Below are 8,528 nucleotides of genomic sequence, written 5' to 3'. Positions count from 1 at the left end.
ACAATAGTGTGATGCATCAAATGAACGAAACCACAAGGGTTCGAACCTACGTCCAAGAGGATCCCAGATGCTGCCTTAATCGATTGAGCTACGACATGGTAAAAGAATTGCAACAGGGAAATCATCCTGATCTACCGTGAGTCCTGCAGCCTCTCCGAGACACAGACCAGGGTTTTACGCAATTCTCTCATGCACCCGAGCTCTGCCAATAGACTGTTCTACCTCTTCGCCCTTACAAACCTTTGTCTTTGCGTAAAACCCTGGTTTGTGTCTCGGAGAGGTTGCAGGAGCCGTGGTAGATCAGGATGATTTCCCAGTTGCAATTCTTTTACCATGTCGTAATTAAGGCAGCGTCTGGGATCCTCTCGGACGTAGGTTCGAACCCTTGTCACAGCCCTTGTGGATTTGTTCTTTTAACTTTAGACTGGATATAATACCAGTGGCATGTATTGTCAATAATAAAATCAGCAGCATAGGCAAAATTAGCAAATGTGGATTTCTGTGACGAATCCTTACAGGTTGCAATACATTGGGTATATTCCGCCAGTTGTAAAATGTCCAAATTTATCGTGAAACCTACATAGTCAAGCATGGGAAAAATTATTACATATTACAGTATTAACATTAACGACCCACCATCGATTGTGTTGATTCAGTGTTACTTGAGCATGTTTTGCCCAATGGGAGGGAGAGAGATCCGAGTACTGGATAAATGAATGATAAAATGGTGTGTTTTATATGCCGTGTGCGCAAGATGTGTAACATCACTAACCTAATTTTATCCAAACTCGAGTTTATAGATTCTTTGCGAGCAAATAATATGCACAATGTTCCATCATCCGTTGGTTACCACTCGACTCTGAGATTAATATGATTAATTAATAGTAAAACAAGTCTGGCCATGTTTTTCTTCTGCTGGGTTTATTGGAAACGCTCAGGTAAATTGAGCAGACAATGAACAATACCCAACCAATTTTCTTTGGTTCATTTAAATGTGCCAACAACCACAAATACGGACCGTCGCTTCTAACAAATTTTGTAATTTGGTTTCAAGTAAATAAATACAAAATACAAATATTTATTCAGGTAAAGTACATACATACAAGGTAAGATACAAAAGTTGATGGATTTATAGATAGTATTGAGATAATACAATACATCCCAAAAAGACGGAGTAGCTTTGGTTATTTCTTCAGAGTCCAGTTTATACCGGTATATAACCGCTCTCACCCCACGCGTAGCTGCCGCGCTGGATTTTTTTGTTTTTAAGAAGGTTTGGTATATGGCCTCTCTCCTTATAATTACCTTTGGTACACAGCTACGTGCTGCTATGCTATTCTATATGGGGAATAACAGTATAGATGCCGGCCGGCGACATGTAGAAAATCACTATTATTCCTGAGGATTCTTTCCCGCTGTACACTGGCGGGTTTAAAGTGATGATTGGTACTTTAGTAACGTTATGGTTCTGCAGTAGTATAAAAACCTGGAGATGCGGGGTATCGATCCCCGTACCTCTCACATGCTAAGCGAGCGCTCTACCATCTGAGCTACATCCCCAAGGTTGTGGAGGTGCCGGGGATCGAACCCGGGGCCTTTCACATGCAAAGCGAACGCTCTACCACTGAGCTACACCCCCTCCTCTCTCTTAATGTTTCGTTTCAAATATTAATCCTTGTTAGATAACCATTGTTAAAAGTTATTTTAGTTTACCATAGTTTAAGCCAGAAAACTTGTTAGGGTTATTTATTTCCTTCTAAGGCAACTACTGACCTCCAGGGTGCAACTCGCATTTGATTCTCGGGTTCCCATCTGCTACTAGGTGAACAGAGGCATCAGGTAAAGGGAAAACTTGCTCAAACGCTAATTTTCGACCAAGATAATCGAATCCAAGAACTTCCGTTTGGGACCCGGCTGCGCCGATTATCTATATCTAAAAATGTACAGTATATATATATCAAGATTGATATATATACTCAACTAGTATACACAAGAATGTACAATGGATGATGTCCGTACAGATTTTGATGATGAAATGATACATTTTCGTTTTTAGATTTGTTCATGTATTATACTATAGTTCACCCTATACCCATCCTGTGAGCGGTATATTACTCGCATCCTGTACTCGGTAGTACAAACACAGTAGTACTGTGCTTGTGGGAGGTTCGTCTTTGGCTCTGGACCCGCCTCTCGACTGTTAATCAGCTGCTGTACAGGTTCCTGAACTAATTGAGCTCTTATCATATCTACATTTTGAAACTTAGTCTGTCTCCAACACATCACTTGTCGCTACTGTCTAGTATGTTGCGGGGCTCCATACCCATAATATAAGCTACAGTGGACCTAATAACGACCCCTTGAGCGATAGTGGAAGGTTTCAGAAGTACATAATGTGCTCAGGAACTAAACCCCAGAATGTTCAGCTAAGCAAATTATAGGATGAGCTAGTTATATATTATAACAATAATCAACAGTATCTGCTATAGTTGAACAAATCCACAAGGGTCGTGATGAGGGTTCGAACCCTCATCACGGCTCTTGTGGATTTGTTCATGTGATTTATCACGCTATTGTGATTTCTGTTGGTATCGTCATGGTTTATTCAACTAATATCGCCTCAAGAGTGAGAGTTGAGGCAGTCATGTTAAACATTACCCGAATTTACCAACTTGGACAGCGGTGGAGAGGTTCTACTCACTGGTATGCACACCTACACTCAGTAAATTGGTGAGAATCTGCCCGAAACGCTTTGCGTAATAGTGGCTTTAGGCATTGTATGTACTAGCTCTATCTATAAAGCCAACAAACTTTGTAAATTCTCTTTATGTATGTACCTTTGCCTAAATAAAAATTATTATTATTATATTATAGAATAGGCTAAAAGTTGTGACAGTAGATAACTTTGAATTAAATAATTTGCTTATCAAGACTGTAACTTAGCAAAATAAATTTAGAGATTCAATTCCTGAGCCCATTATGTGCCCCTGGAACCTTTTCCGCTGCCGCCCACAGGATAGATTTGGGTTACACAATAAATTAACCATTTAACTGCCTTCTATAAACTTCTGATCTATATTAACAACCTCATACTGTGACCTGAACCCTAGACTTTGCCGTGTATAGCCCATAGGCAACTACTTAGGTTCCCAGAGTCAAGTACCTGGGCGTGTATATGGGTACCTGAGCGCCATAGATAGGTACACTGCCAGGGTTGGTCCTCACAGTAAGTGACGTCACCAAAAGTTACGTGTTCCTCCTGGAAAAGACATAAGAAAAAAGTACCGATAACCAGCGGTTTTCGGAAAGTCAAAGATGTCTTCCCTAGTTACCGCGTCGAGGAAGTAGAAGCACGCTTGACGTCTAGTCAGTCAGACATACTAGGCGGTTAATGCACGGCTTAAGAGTGTTATGAATATAATTAATCGTTGGCTAAAATGTTCTCATCGGCAACTGAGGGTCAATGTTCCCGCGTCCCAAACGTCGACTGAGTTCAGTTGATGGTACAAGTGTATAGCGTCCCTCTTCTGTGACGGTGTTCTTGCCCTCGTCATCATGAGCGTGTGTGTGCTCCTGCCTCGCTGGTGCAGGTAAGCCTCCCACTCCTAACACACTCTATGTGTACCGCAGTCAAGTGCATGTAACAATTTTGATCTGAAAACACTGATATCCGACTTGGTACTTGGGGACGATGGTTAAGGGATTCGTACAAGGGAATTGAGCATATCCCGTTCAAACAATGAATATTGTTAGTGAATGTGTTCAGTATTATGTTAGATAATAATTGGGACCTTGAGGTATATTCACTTGCCGGCCGGTGAGGTTGAGAGGCTGTACGGGCTGTTGTTGTTGTTTTAGATTCAGGTACTGGGAACAAAAAGTTCCAAGTAGCACGGGCTATGGCGACCCCATAGTGGACTTACCTGGCACGGGAGCGGGGCTGTAACTGATGTACGGACATTTGAGGGTTCAGACAGTACACTCGGGTTCGTTCTCTACGCATAAACCAGAATTCCGGGTTGGAATAACGGGCTGAACAGAAATGGTTGGGCACATTTCCTATTACCTAATGCCCCCTGTTCGCCTAGCAGCAAGTGACAGTCGGCAGTCTCCGTGGTGTAGTGGTAAGACACTCGCCTGGCGTTCCGCGAGCGCTATGTCATGGGTTCGTATCCTGGCCGGGGAGGATTTACTGGGCGCAATTCCTTAACTGTAGCCTCTGTTTAACGCAACAGTAAAATGTGTACTTGGATGAAAAAACGATTCTTCGCGGCGGGGATCGTATTCCAGGGACCATAGGATTAAGGACTTGCCCGAAACGCTACGCGTACTAGTGGCTGTACAAGAATGTCGCAACTCTTGTATATATCTCAAGTATGTACCCAGGAGTTAGTCGGCTTGTTGAAGGGGGGGGGGTGGTTGCATCCTGGGCGGGGTTAGTAATTCGACCTGGAGGAGGGAGGGCGGGTGGCCATGATATTCTGCCCGAAACGCTTTGCTTTGGCTTTAGGCATTGTATGTACTAGCTCTATCTATAAATCTATCAATTTTTGTATAACCTCTTGTATGTATGTACTGAATAAACATTTATTTATTTATATAAGCCTAACGTGTATGAATACACTACTGGCTGCCTGTCCCCCGACATAATTAATTATTATTATTATGTGTAATGCATGGCCTGTGTGGCCGTGCACTCTACACCTGTGTGGCCGTACACACCACACCTGTGCAAGGTGTACACGGAAGCGGAAGACTGGTATTACATGTGCTGTTATGGAGGTGGTGAGTGAGTGCTTGTAGAGGTGTGGAGTGGTTAGTGTGTTTACCGGCCTGGGACGAGCTGAAGCCTTCGTCACGGCGCGTTGTTGCTATCCCTTCCTATCACCCCCATCCCCCGTCCCTCATTACCCGTCGTCCCTCCTCCAGTAAACCTGTCCCTCCCACTTCCCTTAAACCCCTCCCACGCGTGGCCTTGGAGCCATAACTTGAGCAAACCAACCTGATCTCTATCCTCCACTTCTTCCCGTCTATAAGTGCTATTTACCGACCCACCCACCCCTACCTTACGGAGGAAAGGCATGCAGGTGCCCAATCGTTCCGTATTGGACCTGGAAGCACAAGGGGTACACGAACAAGGGGACACAGGTGGAAACTGAGCACCCAAATGAGCCACAGGGACGTTAGAAAGAATTTCTTCAGTGTCAGAGTAGTTAACAGATGGTATGCATTAGGCAGTGATGTGGTGGAGGCTGACTCCATACACAGTTTTAAATGTAGATATGATACAGCCCAGTAGGCTCAGGAATCTGTACACCAGTTGAGTGACAGTTGAGAGGCGGGACCAAAGAGTCAGAGTTCAACCCCTGCAAGTACAACTTGGTGAGTATACATAGTACACACCTCCCTGGAGATAACCATGAGAGCGTCACGGTGTTGGGATAGTGAAGAGGGTCCAGGGTACGGTGCTGGGACACTGAAGGGGTCCAGGGTACGCAGTGATGACGAGTGAGGCGCCATCAGGAGGCTGCGTTGCATCATTGGCGACGAGCAACTATCGTTCAGCGTCTAGACACATATAATGGACCGTCTAGAGTCTAGACGCATCTAATGGACGGTTCAGACGCATATAATAAACCATCTAGACGCATATAATGAACCGTCTAGACGCATACAATGGACCGTCTAGACTCTAGACGATCCATTATATGTTTATCGTCCACCGTAAACTACATAAATAAACCCTCCCAAATTATCTTTATAATTTCGTAAATAAATCTAAATAGAAATATTATAATGACAACTAATGTATAACTTAAAAATACATCATTTATTCGGAAAATAATTATATAACGAAACGAGATGAACATTGACGTCGCATCACGACAAATGAAGTCAACGATGCACGCATATTATTGACTTAATATTTTGATATTATGTCATTTGTTCGCCTTATTTCGTTACAATTTTTTTCTGATTAAAATTGCTTTGGTTCCCCCTAACCAAGAGGAATGCTATCCTGACTGAACTAATGACCCGCACATAACCACTTCGCCAGGCTATTGGGCCTAGTAGATATATTTGTTTTGAGAAGTGGAACGCCAGCCGTTCTTCAGGTGTAAGGCGCATGGAGGCATTCTTCTGCCTGACCGAAGTCATGGCCGCTGCCGCGCGTCACTATGACGTCGCTACGGCCGCCCTGACGTCACGGTGTGCCTGGTGGGGGGGGGGGGGGTTGCTGGTCCCTCCCCAGTACATGGTTCCTCTCCTGGCCGCCCGAACCCTCTTCAGACGCACACCTACGCAGCAGCGGCTGGACTCTGACCTTTGTCTCTGACGCAATAACCTGGTAACGTCGTATTTTCTGCTATCAACAAGGGCTTGAGTAGCGGTTATGTATTTATTTGGAACGTTTTCGGTATTATTATCACGTCCTAGCATTAGCATATAATAGTTATGTCGCAGCAATAGTTTTGATTCTAAATATAAATTTCATTATTATTTTGTTGTTTTTGTATATATATATATACATTTTTTAATTGTCCGATTTTGATTACTGTAGCCTTAGACAACACATTTTCTGGGCAGTTATCCAGCCCGTGTTCTCGAGCATTCACAACGTCGCTAAAATGATGTATTAAATTGCACGAACCTAACCGAGGACCCACGAACACGTCAATTTTGCGAGCCGCTGTGAGTTATAGTACACCATACTTTGACGTTGTGGGATTTTTGCGTCAAAATACGATATATTACTCAAGAGGAGAGGTCGCATTACCAGTGAGGGGTAGACTCGTTGTTTATTGCTTGGCAAGGCTTTTTTTTTGTGTGATATATACAAGAGTTGTTACATTCTTGTACAGCCACTAGTACGCGTAGCGTTTCGGGCAGGGTCAAAGTTGTTATTTATCTTTCATTTACAAGAAGTTTGAATTATAATTTTTTGGTTGTGAACGTCATGTTAAAAGAACCATAATAATAAAGCGTATTCTCGATGACACCAGCGTCGAAACTGTTGTTTTTGTACAATGGGAAGATCGTCTCTTGCGCTGCGGCTTGTGCTTGAGGGAGAGCCGTACCCACGCTGTAAGTGTTGGATATGCAGACAATAGACCTTGCCAAGTACACACAGTCGCAGCTCCACCAACATGCTCCACTAATAATAAATCCCAGGTGATTCATTGTTCCATAAACATCGTTTTCCCATGCTTTGTCCCGGAAGATATCGCCCAGCGTACGTCAAGGTGCGTCAAATGAACGAAAGATCGACGTTGATTTATTACATTACATTGAAGACGTGTACTGCGAGAAGGGCGGTGTGGGAGAGTCTGAAAGTATACCATTGGTAAAAATCGGTGGAATTAATCCTCGTAAAATGTCTGGTCAATTTTGTTTAGATGTCTGTGATCAGGAAGCCCAAATTAGTGTTGAGTACTTTATGATAAACTATTTAGTGATTTGTAAAATATTTAAAAGCCCCTTTATATAGTAATTAGTAAATGTTGGCCTAGTATGCAAAGGGCCGTTTTGTCGATCTACCAGATAAATAAATTCTCCAAGAATGTGTATGCACTTAATCAAATAATGTAGACTTCTTCTTAAATATACATTTACTGTGGCCTAGTTTTACCTGTGCTAGGCAGATTTAGTAAAGTGTAGGCATATTTAGGTTACATTAATTTGTTAAAGTAATTTTGTCTTACTAAAACAAATTCATATTATGCTCAACTTACCGAACAAAGCTCTCATTGCATAAGTTTTCGAAAAGTTACATTTTAAAGAAATTAGTTTTGTTAAAAAAGACTGAAACCTAATTTTAATTGTATTTTGTTGAGTTAATAGCTCGATTCTGCAGATACAAATAGTAAATGTACACTCATACACAAAAGCCATTTCACAAGTGGTATTTAACGTCCGTGGAAGAGAGAACAAGATGGGACATGATCCAGACATATACTATACTTGGAGTTGTCGATAAAATAGGTGAAAGATAATGTGTTTAAGCTTAGCAACGAAGAAGTAGAGTCACAGCAGTGGTTAGAAAGCCTGTGTCTTGTAACTGAAGTTTGATCCTGTAAATTCTCTTATATAATTACTGGTAAGTAAATACTGGACACGCAGCAGGAGCAGCACAATGGTCAATTAGGATTCAGCAAAAACATCATCATTCTCAACCAATCAGAATCCAAGACAGCCGCTCTGTGCGGTGCGAGGCTTGCGTGACGTCACGAAGCAGCTGTGGGAGCAACAGCTGTGATTGACGCAGGTGTTTCAGAGGTGGGACAGTAGGAAGGCAGCTTGCGACCCCTCGCTTGTGACATAGATAATACCTTAACAGATAAGAATTACATATAAATCCTTTTAATGTGGAGAATAAATCACGTGTAAAGTCCAGGACATCTGATTTTTGTCCAAGGATTGCAACAGCAGTGTTGTCACATCTGGTCCTTGTCCTTTTGTCTTCAAGCATACCTGGCAGTATAATCAGATTGCAATTGCTGTTGGGTATATGGCCTATCAACCAGGTT

General features: G+C 42.6%; 2 non-coding genes across 2 annotated transcripts; both read right to left on the bottom strand.

The window, feature by feature from the left end:
• Positions 1-1,487: 1,487 nt before the first annotated feature.
• On the bottom strand, positions 1,488-1,560 carry TRNAA-AGC (transfer RNA alanine (anticodon AGC)). Its single transcript has one exon. It is a non-coding gene; the product is annotated as a tRNA-Ala (tRNA).
• Positions 1,561-1,567: 7 nt separating this feature from the next.
• On the bottom strand, positions 1,568-1,639 carry TRNAA-UGC (transfer RNA alanine (anticodon UGC)). Its single transcript has one exon. It is a non-coding gene; the product is annotated as a tRNA-Ala (tRNA).
• Between the last annotated feature and the right edge of the window lie 6,889 nt (positions 1,640-8,528).

This window comes from Procambarus clarkii, chromosome 80 (genome assembly GCF_040958095.1).
Source record: "Procambarus clarkii isolate CNS0578487 chromosome 80, FALCON_Pclarkii_2.0, whole genome shotgun sequence".
In the NCBI taxonomy this organism is placed as follows: domain Eukaryota; kingdom Metazoa; phylum Arthropoda; class Malacostraca; order Decapoda; family Cambaridae; genus Procambarus; species Procambarus clarkii.
Note: the sequence above shows the minus strand (reverse complement) of the source record. Positions and strands in the feature narration are given on the sequence as shown.